The following is a 14731-nucleotide window of genomic DNA, read 5'->3' as shown; positions in this document are numbered from 1 at the left end:
CAAGTAATCCCTTCTCCTGGGCTATGAGCTCTATGGCCTCCTAAGGGACCACACCCATCACTCATTTCCCTTGTTCCCCCATCTCTTTAGCTTCTCTTTTACACGGCTTTCCACTCCACCATAGGGAAAAACATATTCAAGTGTCTCCCGTTTTATACCAACCAAGCAGCCAGCCAATAAACAACCCTCTTTAATGTTCTACCCCCTTTCTCACCATTCCACGAACCCTATGGAATCCCGCGGATACTTTCAAGTTCCTATGTAACTGGATCTCTTACTGGTTTTATTCTCTTTGCCTCTTCCTATGTCTTGATGCCTTGGTTTCCTTGATGCTGTTCCAACTCTGCCCTCTTAGTCTTCATGAACTTCTCTTTCTTTGCCTTTTACCTTTAATTCTTCATCTTATTTGTTATTTTAAAGTCTGTGCTGTTCCTTGACAATGTCATTCATGTCCGTGACTTTCATTATGACTTGTGTGCTGATAACACGTAAATCAAAACATATACAAATCTTCAGGAAAGAAGCAACATATAAACAAATAAATACCACCCACCACACATTTGCGTCCCTGCAGACTTTTCTCAGGAGCTCGTGACTCATATTCACTGTCCGAGACAAGTATATTGGTATATATACTCCCCTGAAAGGGCATTATCTTCCTCTCTAATTGAATATGGTGCGTCACCAGAGCCTGTCCAGCTGGGCTTCCCCTCCATGCCTTTGAACTTACTGATTCCTCTTCTGGAACCACCCCCATGCTTCAATTCACCTGATTAAGTCCTAATTATCCAATAAGGTTTAATGCGTTTTTTCCTTCCTCCTAGGAAGATTTGCTTGAGTTGGTTGCCCTTCTGTGATCATATAAGAAGCTATGTAACTTTTATCACTTTTATCTAAGGTGATTATTTTGTTTGCCTTTCCAGCTGATAGTGAAAACCTAAAAAGCAGAATTATATTCTTATTCCTGTGTCCCTAATGTCTACAACAGCATGAGGTACATACTAGTTATCCAAGAAACTATTATAGATTGAATGAATGGTGGACCAATGGCTGCCTGCAGCTCCAGGTTGCTATTCTATCATCTCAGTCAATCCAGTGGGAAAACTTATTTCCCAGCAGTTCAAGCATAAGCTCGGGGAGCGTGCTTTGTAGACATGTCCCTGGACATGTGCTAACTGCCAAATGAATCACTTCAGGCAGGGAGCTGCAGGAGTCTGTCATGTATGAATTTGGTGCCCATTCTTAGAACAGGGATGGGGTCAGTCCTATCCATGCTATATAAACTGAGAGAGGGCAGGGAAGCTCATCATAGAAAAACAAATGATTTATTACCAGAAGCTGGAGGAAAGGAGGCAGGCAGGCAGTAGTAGCACATGTCTGCCACATTGTGTGCAAACAATCTGGATGCTAGGGACAGCTAGGGCTACGCTCTGCTCTGCATGCTGGCGGAGACAGCTAGGACAGTCTCTTCAGTCTCAGCCCTCATCACTGCTGTCTTTATCCACTCAAGCTGCTATGATGTGATACCATAGACTGGCTAGCTTACAGACTGCAGCAGTTTATTTCTTATGGTTTTGGAGGCTGTCAAGCTGAAGGCCAAGGTGCTGGCAGGTTCAGTGTATGGGGAGGGCCTGCTTCCTGGTTCATAGATAGCCATCTTCTCACTTCTCATATCTTCTCACTTCTCATATCTTCTCACCTGTGTCTTCACAAGGTGCATGGGATCTCTCTGGGGTCTTTTTTTCTGGGGGGGGGTGGTGGTTTATAAGGACACTAATTCCATTTATGAGGACTCTGCTTTCCTGACCTAATCACCCCTCCTCCAAAGTCTCCACAAATACATCAGTCTGGGGATTAGGTTTCAACATATGAATTTTGGAGGGATACAAAAATTCAGCCTTAGCAACTCTTTTTTGCATTCTAGGCTCCAGCCACACGAACGTAAAACCTACTGATGATGTGCTAATGCGCAGGTCCTCCTTCACCTCGGAGCCCTTATCATATCCATCCTCCTGCTGGAACACCTGCTCTCTTGCTATCCCTTCCCTTCTTCCAGATAAACAGACTCGCATCCTTCCTGGGTGTGAGCCTTCCTTCATGTGATCTTCACTGAGACGTCTTTCTTTGCTGGGAAGACTCCTCTGCCTAGGTTTGGCACCTCTGAGCTGTGCTTCATCTGTCTCTTACTGCCATCCTTTCCTAGCACTGATCACTGGAGTTGCCTGTTAGCTTGTCTGTAGTCAACTCCAGGAAGATAAGGAACAAACTCACCTCGGTCACTTCCTGTGGCCTGCACTTAACACCTAAGACAGTGCATGGCACATAGTAGGCACTCAGTAAATACATGGTAAATGAAGTACTCAGCTTCTCACCCATTTCTTGGTTGTTAAACAGGAATTGGGACTTTTGGGGGTTTCTTCTACATAGTCCTGGGACTTAGCAGCTTTATTAGAGAAACCGTGGAGAGTCAGCTTGTACAGGAGAAAATATTCTTATTACAGTGAATAATGAATCATATGTGTTTAAAATATTATTTACTGAATGAAGGAAATAATTTTTAAAAATTCTCCCGGGGTGAGGCTGTATACCCTAGTCAGGTTCATTCAGTGACATTATCCCTCTAATGAATGTCATTTGGACCAGCGCTAGGACATGGTGTCGCAGTGTCACGATGTCATGGACCATAGAGAGTATTCATCCTTAGTGGAAAAGGAAGTATTCTCAGGAGGTTTGTACAGAAGCTATGTCGCAGAAGCAATGTTGAGCAAGGCAGTAAGTATTTTCTCAGCATGCAGAGAATCTATAACATCCATATATGGACAGCTCCCAGAAAATAATGAACTTTGGCCATCTCCCTTTCTATGACTACAGACATTTATTCTTAGAAAAGAAACTTCTCCATCAGCTTGTCGTGTCCTTCAGTGTCCTCCAGAAACTGAAATCTGAGCTTTGTTTTTTGGCATCATAAGCGGCTCCTATGGAAGTTGTCCTGGTGTGCTAAATTCAGCATTAGAACAGCACTCCTGGGGATCTTGGCTTTATCTGTAGTCACTTATTCCAGGCCGAGAGAACAAGAATGTGAGTGCCGCTAAAATGCGTGTACGTACTCATGCTGTGCACACATGGGCTATTTCTGTATGTGCAACAGCGGGCAGAGGAGTAGAACCAGCAAAATGGTATGCACCTTTACTGACTGACAAATGAGACAAGGAGGAAACACAGAAGCTAATCTTTGAGTTTCTATTTTTATGAATATATATTCCCATATGTATGTCAAGTTCAATGAGCCTATTTACAGTGACTGATAACTTTGAAGTATGGAATGGGTATTTAAATAATTGCAATTTTGTATTAAATATGCTTGCATGTGTGCTAAATTGCTTCAGTCGTGTCTGACTCTTTGCCACCCCACAGACTGTAGCCCGCCAGACTCCTCTGTCCATGGGATTCTCTAGGCAAGAATACTAGAGTGGATTGCCATGTCCTCCTCCCGACTCAGGGATCACACCTGTGTCTCATATCTCCTTCGTTGGCAGGTGGATTCGTTACCACTAACACCACCTGGGAAGCCCGGTATTAAATATTTCACATGGTTTTTACTAACCAGTATGCTTTTCTGAACAAAGCCTTGAGTAGAGGTCCTGTAATTGATTTTTTTTGCCACTTGATGACTGATACTGACACTGCATGAGTTTGGTGAAATCTCTTACCTTTTCTGGACTCACTGTCATTGCCCCTAAATGGACAAACTCTGCCAATACCCCTGGGTGATATAAATAAAGAACCAAGGATGCCTGTCTCGGGGGAAGACAAGCTATGAATGCAGTGGATTGTGATGATGAGAGAGAGAGAGCAGGAGAAAAATTAAAAGCAATAACCCAAGATTAGATTTGAAGCCAATGATAAAGGCTAGCTAAGATAAAGGCTACGAACTACTATGATAAGAGAACCTAAGAACTTACACTCTGAACAGCCCAGAAGGGAATGCTCCTGCTATGATCTTTTACACAACGACACTGGCAACAAGCACTGGCGAACACTTCCTATGTGCAGGCACCATGCCAAGTGCTTTTCCTAGCTCGTGCATTCATCTGGCATCAGATATTCACTGAGCACCTCCTACATGCCGTGAACAGTACATTGTCTTACTCACCCAACAACAGCCTTGTGAAAATATCTATTATTATGCAATCACTTAACAAATCAGAACACTCAAGTTAAGTAACCTACTTGAAGTCTTACAGTTAGTCAGGGGAGGCTCTGGGACTCCAATCCCATTCACACTGCAAAGCCTGAGCCCTTAACCATTGTATTGTATCGTACTCATGAGCTTTGCCTACAGTTTAGATTGTCACACCTTTAACAGCAGGTAAGGAACCTGGAAGATGATGCTGTGAAAGTGCTGCACTCAATATGTCAGCAAATTTGGAAAACTCAGCGCTGGCCACAGGACTGGAAAAGGTCAGTTTTCATTCCAATCCTAAAGAAAGGCAATGCCAAAGAATGCTCAAACTACTGCACAATTGCACTCATCTCACATGCTAGTAAAATAATGCTGAAAATTCTCCAAGCCAGGCTTCAGCAGTACGTGAACCGTGAACTTCCAGATGTTCAAGCTGGTTTTAGAAAAGGCAGAAGAACCAGAGATCAAATTGCCAACATCCGCTAGATCATCAAAAAAGCAAGAGAGTTCCAGAAAACATCTATTTCTGCTTTATTGACTATGCCAAAGCCTTTGACTTTGTGTGGATCACAATAAACTCTGGAAAATTCTGAAAGAGATGGGAATACCAGACCACCTGACCTGCCTCCTGAGAAATCTATATGGAGGTCAGGAAGAAACAGTTAGAACTGGACATGGAACAACAGACTGCTTCCAAATAGGAAAACGAGTACGTCAAGGCTGTATATGGTCACCCCGCTTATTTAACTTCTATGCAGAGTACATCATGAGAAACGCTGGACTGGAAGAAACACAAGCTGGAATCAAGATTGCTGGGAGAAATATCAATAACCTCAGATATGCAGATGACACCACCCTTATGGCAGAAAGTGAAGAGGAACTGAAAAGCCTCTTGATGAAAGTGAAAGAGGTGAGTGAAAAAGTTGGCTTAAAGCTCAACATTAAGAAAACGAAGATCATGGCATCCGGTCCCGTCACTTTGTGGGAAATAGATGGGGAAACAGTGGAAATAGTGTTGGCATGCTGCAGTTCATGAGGTTGCAAGGAGTCAGACACGACTGAGTGACTGAACTGAACTGAAGGAACCTGGAATACAGAGAGGCAGAGGTTTATGGCAAACCTCTATTTAACAGGCACTGTGGTGTTTTGCCATAAATGATTTCAGTCTATCTGCATCACAGCCCTGTGAGGTACTTTTTCAGTGCAGTTCAGTCCAGTCGCTCAGTCGTGTCTGACTCTTTGTGACCCCATTTCCTTCTGCACGCCAGGCCTCCCTATCCATCACCAACTCCCAGAGTTTATTCAAACTCATGTCCATTGAGTCGGTGATGCCATCCAACCATCTCATCCTCTGTTGTCCCCTTCTCCTCTCGCCTTCAATCTTCCCCAGCATCAGGGTCTTTTCGAATGAGTCACTTTGCATCAGGTGGCCAAAGTATTGGAGTTTCAGCTTCAAAATCAGACCTTCCAATGAATATTCAGGACTGATGGACAGGGAGGCCTGGCATGCTGTGGTTCATGGGGTCACAAAGAGTTGGACAAGACTGAGCAACTGAACTGAACTGAACTGATTTCCTTTAGGATGGACTGGTTGGATCTCTTTGCAGTCCAAGGGATGCTCAAGAGTCTTCTCCAACACCACAGTTCAAAAGCATCAATTCTTCGGTGCTCAGCTTTCTTTATAGTCCAACTCTCACATCCAGACATGACTACTGGAAAAACCATAGCCTTAACTAGATGGACATTTTTTGGCAAAGTAATGTCTCTGCTTTTTATTATGCTATCTAGGTTGGTCATAGCTTTTCTTCCAAGGAGCAAGTGTCTTTTAATTTCATGGCTGCAGTCACCATCTGCAGTGATTTTGGAGCCCCCCAAAATAAAGTCTGTTGCTGTTTCCACTGTTTCCCCATCCACTTACCATGAAGTGATGGGACCAGATGCCATGATCTTAGTTTTCTGAATGTTGAGTTTTAAGCTAGCTTTTTCACTTTCATCAAGAAGCTCTTTAGTTCTTTGCTTTCTGCCATAAGGGTGGTATCAGTTGCATATCCGAGGTGATTGATATTTCTCCTGGCAATTCCAGCTTGATTGATTTATCTTGTGCTTCATCCAGCCCAGTGTTTCTCATGATGTACTCTGTATATAAGTTAAATAAACAGGGTGACAATATTCAGCTTTGACGTACTCCTTTCCCTATTTGGAACCAGTCTGTTGCTCCATGTCCAGTTCTAACTGTTGCTTCCTGGCCTCCATATAGGTTTCTCAGGAGGCAGTTCAGGTGGTCTGGTATTCCCATCTCTTTCAGAATTTTCCAGAGTTTATTGTGATCCACACAAAGTCAAAGGCTTTGGCATAGTCAATAAAGCAGAAATAGATGTTTTTCTGGAACTCTCTTGCTTTTTTGATGATCTAGCAGATGTTGGCAATTTGATCTCTGATTCCTCTGCCTTTTCTGAAACCAGCTTGAACATCTGGAAGTTCACGGTTCACATACTGCTGAAGCCTGGCTTGGAGAACTTTGAGCATTATTTTACTAGCATGTGAGATGAATGCAATTGTGCGTTAGTTTGAGCATTCTTTTGACATTGCCTTTCTTTGGTACTTTTTAGACTTTATTTTAAAAATGAGGAGACTGGGACTGATAAGGTTGGAATGACGGTTTTCCAAAGGCACATGGCTGAGAAGTGGCGATGTTAAAACTAAATCCAGATTTCAATTCCTATTTCCCTTCTCCTGTGCCTTTGCTCCTTCCCAAAGTGCTTGAGGGAAGGAAATTGCACAAGGAAACATAAATGGGTTGGGGCTGTGAAACCTAGAGAGAAGAAGGCTAAGCGGCATGACATTTCCCTCTATTTGAGGAGTTTAAGTGAGTTTGAGTCATGTATGTGTGTTACCATCAAGGAAGAGTATCTTCATTTTTGAAAATATTTATTTATTTGGCTGCATCAGCTCTTAGTTGCACAGGCTCAGGAGTTGCAGATTGTGGCCTTAGTTGCCCTGTGGCATGTAGGATCTTAGTTCCCCAACCAGAGATTGAACCCATGTCCCCTGCATTGGAAGGCAGATTTTTAACCACGGGACCACCAAGAAGCCCAAAGGGAGAATAATTTAACTCTAAAATATTGAGGTGTGTTTCTATAAGGAGTCTGAGGACTTACCAGCTGGAGAACAAACACTTCCTGCCCCAGGTAAAGCAAGAGAGTCATTGGCCACCTAGGTACTCTATAGAGTCTTATGTAAGAGAGAATTTTTATCCAGCAGTGGAAAGCTTGGAGTGCTACAGGTCTGGAAATCAAAGAGCTGTATGCCTTGGCCTGAGTCTCTCTGGCTTAGACACTTAGACATCACCTGCATGGATGGATTCCTTCCAGAGATTCTTCCCAGCTCATCAATTATGTGTCCAAATGTCTGCTCTTGTTCAAATGTGTCTCTCAAACCTTTCCATCAAATGGCAGGGAGTGACTCCTGGGGATGCAAGGTATGTGTATGTGAACATGTGTCTGTGTGGGATGTGTGTGTACCTGTTTCGGTGAAAGTATGAAATTTTTTTGAAGTTTTTCATGTTTTGTTGTAAAAAGTAATACAGATTTGAGTTTTATTCCATTATATTCCATATTATAATATTTTTGTTTGTTAAAAATTAAGGTAATATTTTAATTTGCTTATAAAATAAAATTAGTGCTGATCCTGTGGCATCCTGACAGTGGCTACAAGTTGTCCAGTGTGAGAAGCATAGGACTGCGTTGTCAGGAAGTTTCTAATTCTGAAGTTCTTACCTTAACCCATCGTTTTATGTCATACGTAGTTGTGTGACATAGTCTCTCAATTTTTCCCTGATCTCATGGTTCAGTGGGGACACTGGGTTAAATGTAGAGGAGGAGCTGTGGATTTCAGAGCAGTAATGGATAACCAATTAATTCCTGACTGATGACTTGTACTGAATGCTTCCTGAGCACTTTATAGCATTTTCAGGGAAATGGTAACAGTTAACATTTACTGAGCATTTAGTATACATCACATTTATAGTTTTTTAATCTAAAAATGTACCCTTAAATTATAGCTCTCTGAGAAAGGTTCTGTTATTATCATTCCCATCTTATAGAGCAAGAAAAGGAGATATAGAATAACTTGCCCAAGTTCACACAGCTAGCAGATAGTGGAGCTGAAATTCACACTCAGCTTTATTCTGTCTATTTCCAGTTGGCTTTGGGGGCTTGGAGGACTCTCCCAGCATTTATAGCCTTTTATTTCATTTAGCAGGTGCGTGAGTCATCTTTGCCTGATGGAAGCTTGATGTGGGGTTAAAAGTCAGAGCAGTATCCATCTGCCATCCCACTCATCCAGGTTCAGGGAGCATCGATAAAAAGGGAAGGGTGAGAAGAGGAGAGACTGAGGCCCCATCTCCTTCACTTCTAGGGTAAGAGCGACAGTCCCAGGATTGGCATGGGTAGCTCATGCTGCCTGTGCCAGGTTAATTGTCTCTGGCCCTTATACCAGGTTTTCCTGGCACATGTCCTTGCTGATAATGGAACTGCTGACAGGCATGTGCTGCTATGCCTGTCACCTGCCACCCAACCCTCCTGAAGAAGGAGGTTTAACCCTTGGTTGCCAATCCCTGGCTGAGGCCATGAACTCCATATCTCCAAGGCAGACTCCAGGGGCTGGATTTGCTGGAATCTACAGGCTGCTCTGTGCTAAACCTTCTGCTCCCCGCCCCGCCCCTGACTGCTTCCTGGAGCCAGCACTATGAGATGCTAGCTGACTAAAAAGCACTTCATTGTATCAGATGTTTTTGGAAAGTCTGGGGTCGCCATTATCCAGTCATTCCCCTTTAACTGAAGTTTTACATTTTGAATCATGATTGAATGTTTTTCTTTTGCTGTCTTATTGGAGAGGCCTCTTATGTATTTCTAGGCACCTCCCTTAAACAAGGTATGCACAGAATTTGTGTTTCTGTCTCATTTATGCCCTATGTGGCGCCCCTTCCACCAGTCTTCAGTCAGTCCCCTTAACTCACTGCCTTAACATTGCCTTTTACTTTCCCTAGGAACTCTCTGTCAGAGTTTAATTCTATACTCAGGCTGGGAAAACTACTGGATACAATCTGCAGCCGAGACTGTTGCTATACATTTCAGAGGTCCATTCATCTATGGATGAAGTCTTTATTGTGCTTTGTCACACACCAGATGCCGTGCTAGGCCCAGTGGTCATAGCATGGACAAAACCCCAGATGCTCAATATCCTCATGGACCTTCAGATCCATCCAAGGGACCAGTCACAGCTGCCTTTCCTGCCTACTGCTTCCTCTGAGGACATGTTCCTGTTAAAGCCCACTCCTGTTTTCCACATTGGCCAATCCAAACCATCACCATATTTCTCAAGTTTATCAACATAAGTTCACTTTGATCTCTAGCAGTCTATTCTGCAGAGAAGTCTCAGTAAGTACCCAGTCCCTTTTTGAACAGACTTGTCTCCATCCAAGCCTATCTTCGCCGCCTTTATCTCTTTCTAGGAGGAAAAAATGCCCTTTCTTTAAGCTAGGCTTAACTGTTACATCTATACTTCCGTATGATCAGCCTCTTTTGAGATTTAGTCCTTCAGTAATTTTGTTTCTGTATCTCCAATCTCCACATGAATCAGCATTTAACCTTTTCCATCTTGTCCACACGAAGCCAGTTCTTCAATCCTGAGTGCTTCATAGTAGTCCTGGCTATTGTCCCCTCTTCTTCATACCCAGGCTTCTCAAAAGAATAATTCTTACTGTCTCCTTTTACTTACTTTCCATTTGCAGCACAAGTGATTTCTGTGTCTAATTCCTCACACCATTGACTGTATTTCCAAGGAAGTTGTTTGTGTCGTGATCATCAAACCTCCTTATTGGCAAAACCAGTGTAGGGAGAATACTTTCACTGTTGCCTCTTTCAGTGTCTCTCCTGCATTTGGCATTGTCGACGACTCTCCCATTTCCGAAGCCATCCCCTTCCTTGGCTTCTGGGACACCATTCTCTCCTGGCTTTCGGCCCACCTTCATTATTGTCTTTCACAGGCTCCTCTTTCTGTGTCCAGCTTTTCAGTATCTACTGCTTCAATGAACTGAAAATTTCTTTAGGGAAAGGATTATGTTATTAATCTCAGTGTCCCCAGTGCAAGTGACAATGCTGGGCATGGAGTGGGTGTTCAATAAAGATTTGTTTCGTGAATGTATGACTTCCAGAATCATCTTTCCAGAAGAGCAGATTGTGCGCAGCCAACCAATCTTGGAAGCTTTGGGGACTCACTGCTCTGTTTTAGCAAATTGGGTAAATAATTAATTACTGCTATGACAGGACCACATTTGGATATAGTATTGACTAAAAACCATGTTAGTTGACTTTGTCTTTGAAAACAAGTTTATTGTAGAAAAGTTAGAAAACTTGAACAGCTAGAAGAAAAAAATAAAATCATCCATAGACCCATTACCCAGACAAATAATTACTGGTCATCTGTTGGCATAAGGCCTCTCAGTTCGTTTCCTAAATTTTTACTTTCAGAAAAGAAATGGGGTCAAGCCTGGAGAGTATCTCAGCTAATGAGCTGGCCTTTATAAGGCTCACCAGTCATTAAATCCTAGTGCTCAGGGATTCATGGCAAACCTGACCTGGATCTAGGTGGGTGTTCACATCTAGCAGCACTATTATGGTGGGAAGAGATTAGCTGCAGTATTAGCAGCGATGATGCTTTTATTAGATAGATGTCAAACTAGGACATTTGCACCTGGTTGAAGCAAGATCCTCTTAGTGGTCTGGTATCTGGAGAGGAAGGCAGAGAAAGGAAATTCACAACAATTAGTAATTGACCAGGGCTCCAGTTCCAGGGTTCGACTTCCCTGGTGACTCAGATGGCAAATCATCTGCCTATAATGTGGGAGACCTGGGTTCGATCCCTGGGTCAGGAATATCCTTTGGAGAAGGAAATGGCAACCCACTCCAGTACTCTTGCCTGGAAAATCCCATGGACAGAAGAGCCTGATAGGCTACAGTTCATGGGGTCACAAAGAGTTGGACATGACTGAGCGAATTCACTTTTACTTTTCTTTCCAGTTCCAGTGGACAGTTGGCATACAGAATAGAAATTGGGCAAGAGGACAGGACACTTGGGGAAGGGAAAAATGTTAAGACTATAACTGTTTCAGCATATGAGAGCCTATGGGCTCATGTGAGGGCCCTGCAGTCAGGACTTGAGGTGACAAGACCAATTTTAGCCCAACTCCTGTCGGGGATGAGCTGCTAATGTACTGTCAAACTGAGTGAATTTTGTTAGAAACCAGGAAGACTTGAGCCGCCAGGTTGAAAGACTTAGTAACTGTTGATTTATGGGGCTAGGGAAGGCAGGGACTGATAAATCCCAAACCTTTTGGAGTGCTGAAACCCCATACAATCTGTTTCATTTCATGACCCATATAACTGTGGTATGCCATATGTCTACATAAAATAATTAAAGCTAATTAAAATTAATTTTGGTTGGTGAGTATATGAAGAGTTTCATAATAACTCTTGAGATGACTGGAGAGGCTTTGGGACGTCACAAAAGGAGCATTTGCAATAATGGGGCTAGATGTTTAACCCAGACGTGTGAGATGAAAGCTAGAAATAGAATGACAATTCTGTGGTTGAAAGAACACTGGACTAGGAGTTAGGAGTTGTAACCATTGTGCCGGGAAAGTGATTATCTGAAAACAACAACAACCTGGTTTTACAACACTTGCCAGTTTCTGTGCTGTAAATACCCCCACTGTGGTGGACTTCAAATTATCAACAGTTTTACTGTTGGCTCCCATAATTCTTGAATAATTCATAATCACACTTTGGTAAGCCCAATGCAAGACAAGTCCCGTACATCTAGATCATCTTAACTGAGCTTCTAGCTAGCTTTGTGATGTTGACTAAATCACTTTATCTCTCTGGATCTGGTTTTATCACCAACCAAATGAAGTTGCTAAAATAACCTGTAAGGTCTTCCAAAGCTAACATTTCAGTGACACAGCGGTGTTATAGGGCAGGGCTGGGCTGTGCTGTGCTTAGGCGCTCAGTCATGTCTGACTCTTTGCGACCCCATGGATGTAGCCCTTCAGGCCACCTCTGTCCTTGGGGATTCTCCAGACAAGAATACTCGAGTGGGTTGCCATGCCCTCCTCCAGGGAATCTTCCCAATCCAGTGATCTAACCCAGGTCTCCTGCATTGCAGGAGGATTCTTTACAGTCTGAGCCACTAGGGAAGCCCAAGAATACTGAAGTGGGTAGCCTGGCCCTTCTGCAGAGGATCTTCTTGACCCGGGAATTGAACTGGGGTCTCCTGCATTGCAGGCAGATGCTTTACCAGCTGAGCTACCAGGGGAGCCCTTGAGGCGAGGCTAACATCATGTTATAAGCCAAAAGAGTTATATCAGATTTTCATGAATGTTATTGTGAGATATTGGGACACATAATTTGACATCTGAGACTGTGTTGTAATCAACCATGTTCTGATTCCTGTGGTCATTGTGTGTGTGTGTCCTTTTCCAATACCTCTTCCATGGAGGATTAAAAATGACAGGTTATTAGTGAGCCAAGCCTCAGAGCCCACCAGTGGGGTTAGAAACCACGACCCAGAGTCAGAGAATTCTACATTCAGCTGTCATGACCTCGGAATCAGTTGAAGGGCTGTGGCAAAGCTTTTTCTTAAAACATTAATTAATTAATTAGGCTCTTTCAGGTCTTAATTTCAGCATGTAGGATCTTCCTTGTGGTTCACGGACTCCCTAGTTGTGGCACTCAGGTCCAGATTGCTCCATGACCTGTGGGATCTTAGTTCCCTAACCAGAAATTGAACCCTTGTTCCCTGGCTTGCAAGATGGCTTCTTAACCATTGGACCACCATGGAAGTTCTCTGTGTCATAATCTGATAGCTTAGATTACCTTAGCCTATCTGGTCATGAGATCAACCGTGGACTGTTAGTCCAGGCCTTCCCTGGACTAATAAACAGCATGACAGGTTAATTTGCTCAAAGATTTTTGATGACAAGGACTGTGCCCTTCATATTTATGTGTGTCAAATCCTAACACATAATAAGGACTCAGTAGGTGTTTGTTGAAAGAAAGGATAAACATCTGAGCCTTTTTAGAACAAATTCTGAATTTGATTTGTATTTTCTCCCAGCTCTATTGAGATGTAATTGATGTATAACATTGTACACATTTAAGGTAGACAGCATGATGATTTGCTAAATTTTAAAACATTAATTCAAAGGTAGACATGAGCTTCTTTGTGTTCACCTGAAGAAATTTATTTTTCAAACAAGAGAAATTATTTTCTTGTTGTAATAGAAACTTCTCAGTGCCTTCAATTCAGTATTGAGCATTTAAATTTGCCTTCCATCTGGATAATACAACTGATGCACAGTCAGAATCCAATGGTAAGAAATTCGAATGAGAAAAACATAAACCAGCCATTTACTACCCACCAGTGAATACTCTGGGCTTCTCCGGTGGCTCAGACGGTAAAGAATTTGCCTGCAATGCAGGAGACCTGGGTTTGATTCCTGGGTTGGGAAGATCCCATGGAGAAGGAAATGGCAACCCACTCCAGTATTCTTGCCTGGAGAATCCCATGGACAGAGGGGCTGGGTGGGCTACAGTCCATGGAGTCACAAAGAGTCGCACACGAGTGAGCAAATAACACACACAGTGTGTACTCTGCCTACCTCAGCCAGTAGAATTAGATTATCTCCTTTGAGACGAAAATAAATACTTATTTATAAAGCATACATAATTATATATCATTACCAACATTTAAAGGCATACCTCATTTATAAAATGAGGTATGCCTTCGCTTCACTTTATTGTGCTGTTTTACAGCCTGAAGTCTTGGGGCAAAGCTGCGTTGAGCAAGTCTCATGGCACCACTTTCCCACAAGCACTTGCTCACTTTGTGTCTCCACATCACATTTTGGTAATTCTGGCAATATTTCTCTGTTTTCTGTTTCATTTTGTACACTGGCAGTATTTTAGATTTTTCCATTGTGATCATATTTGTTGTGGTTATCTGTGATCAGTGATGTTTGACATTACTATTATAATTGCTTTGGCAATTTTTAGCAGTAGAGTATTTTATATTTATTTATTTGTGTTTGGCTGTGTCAGCACCTAGTTGTGGCTCGAGGGCTCAGTAGTTGTGGGTTTAATTGCCCTGTGGCATGTGGGATCTTAGTTCCCCAACCAGGGATCAAACCTGTGTCCCCTGCATTGGAAGGCAGATTCTTAACTACTGGGTCACCAGAGAAGTCCCCAAGGATTTTAAAATTAAGGGATATACATTAAAAAACCTTGTGTTCTTTATTTACGTTTGGCTGCACTGGGTCTCTTTTGCTGCACGTAGGGCTTTCTCTAGTTGCAGCGAGCAGGCTTCTCATTGCAGTGGCTTCTCTTGTTGCAGAGCATGGGCTCTAGAGTGCAGGGTCAGTGGTTGTGGGGCATGGGCTTAGTTGTCCCATGGCCTGTAGAATCTTCCAGACCAGGGATCAAACCTGTGTCC

General features: G+C 42.9%; 1 protein-coding gene across 3 annotated transcripts in view; it reads left to right on the top strand.

Moving 5' to 3' along the window:
* SEC16B (SEC16 homolog B, endoplasmic reticulum export factor) overlaps positions 1-14731 on the top strand; it is a 63224-nt gene that overhangs the window by 2153 nt on the left and 46340 nt on the right. The gene's annotated exons all lie outside the window — the stretch shown is intronic.

Source organism: Ovis aries, chromosome 12, assembly GCF_016772045.2.
Source record: "Ovis aries strain OAR_USU_Benz2616 breed Rambouillet chromosome 12, ARS-UI_Ramb_v3.0, whole genome shotgun sequence".
Lineage (NCBI taxonomy): Eukaryota > Metazoa > Chordata > Mammalia > Artiodactyla > Bovidae > Ovis > Ovis aries.
The sequence above is the reverse complement of the archived record's forward strand: the minus strand, read 5'-3'. Positions and strand labels throughout refer to the sequence as shown.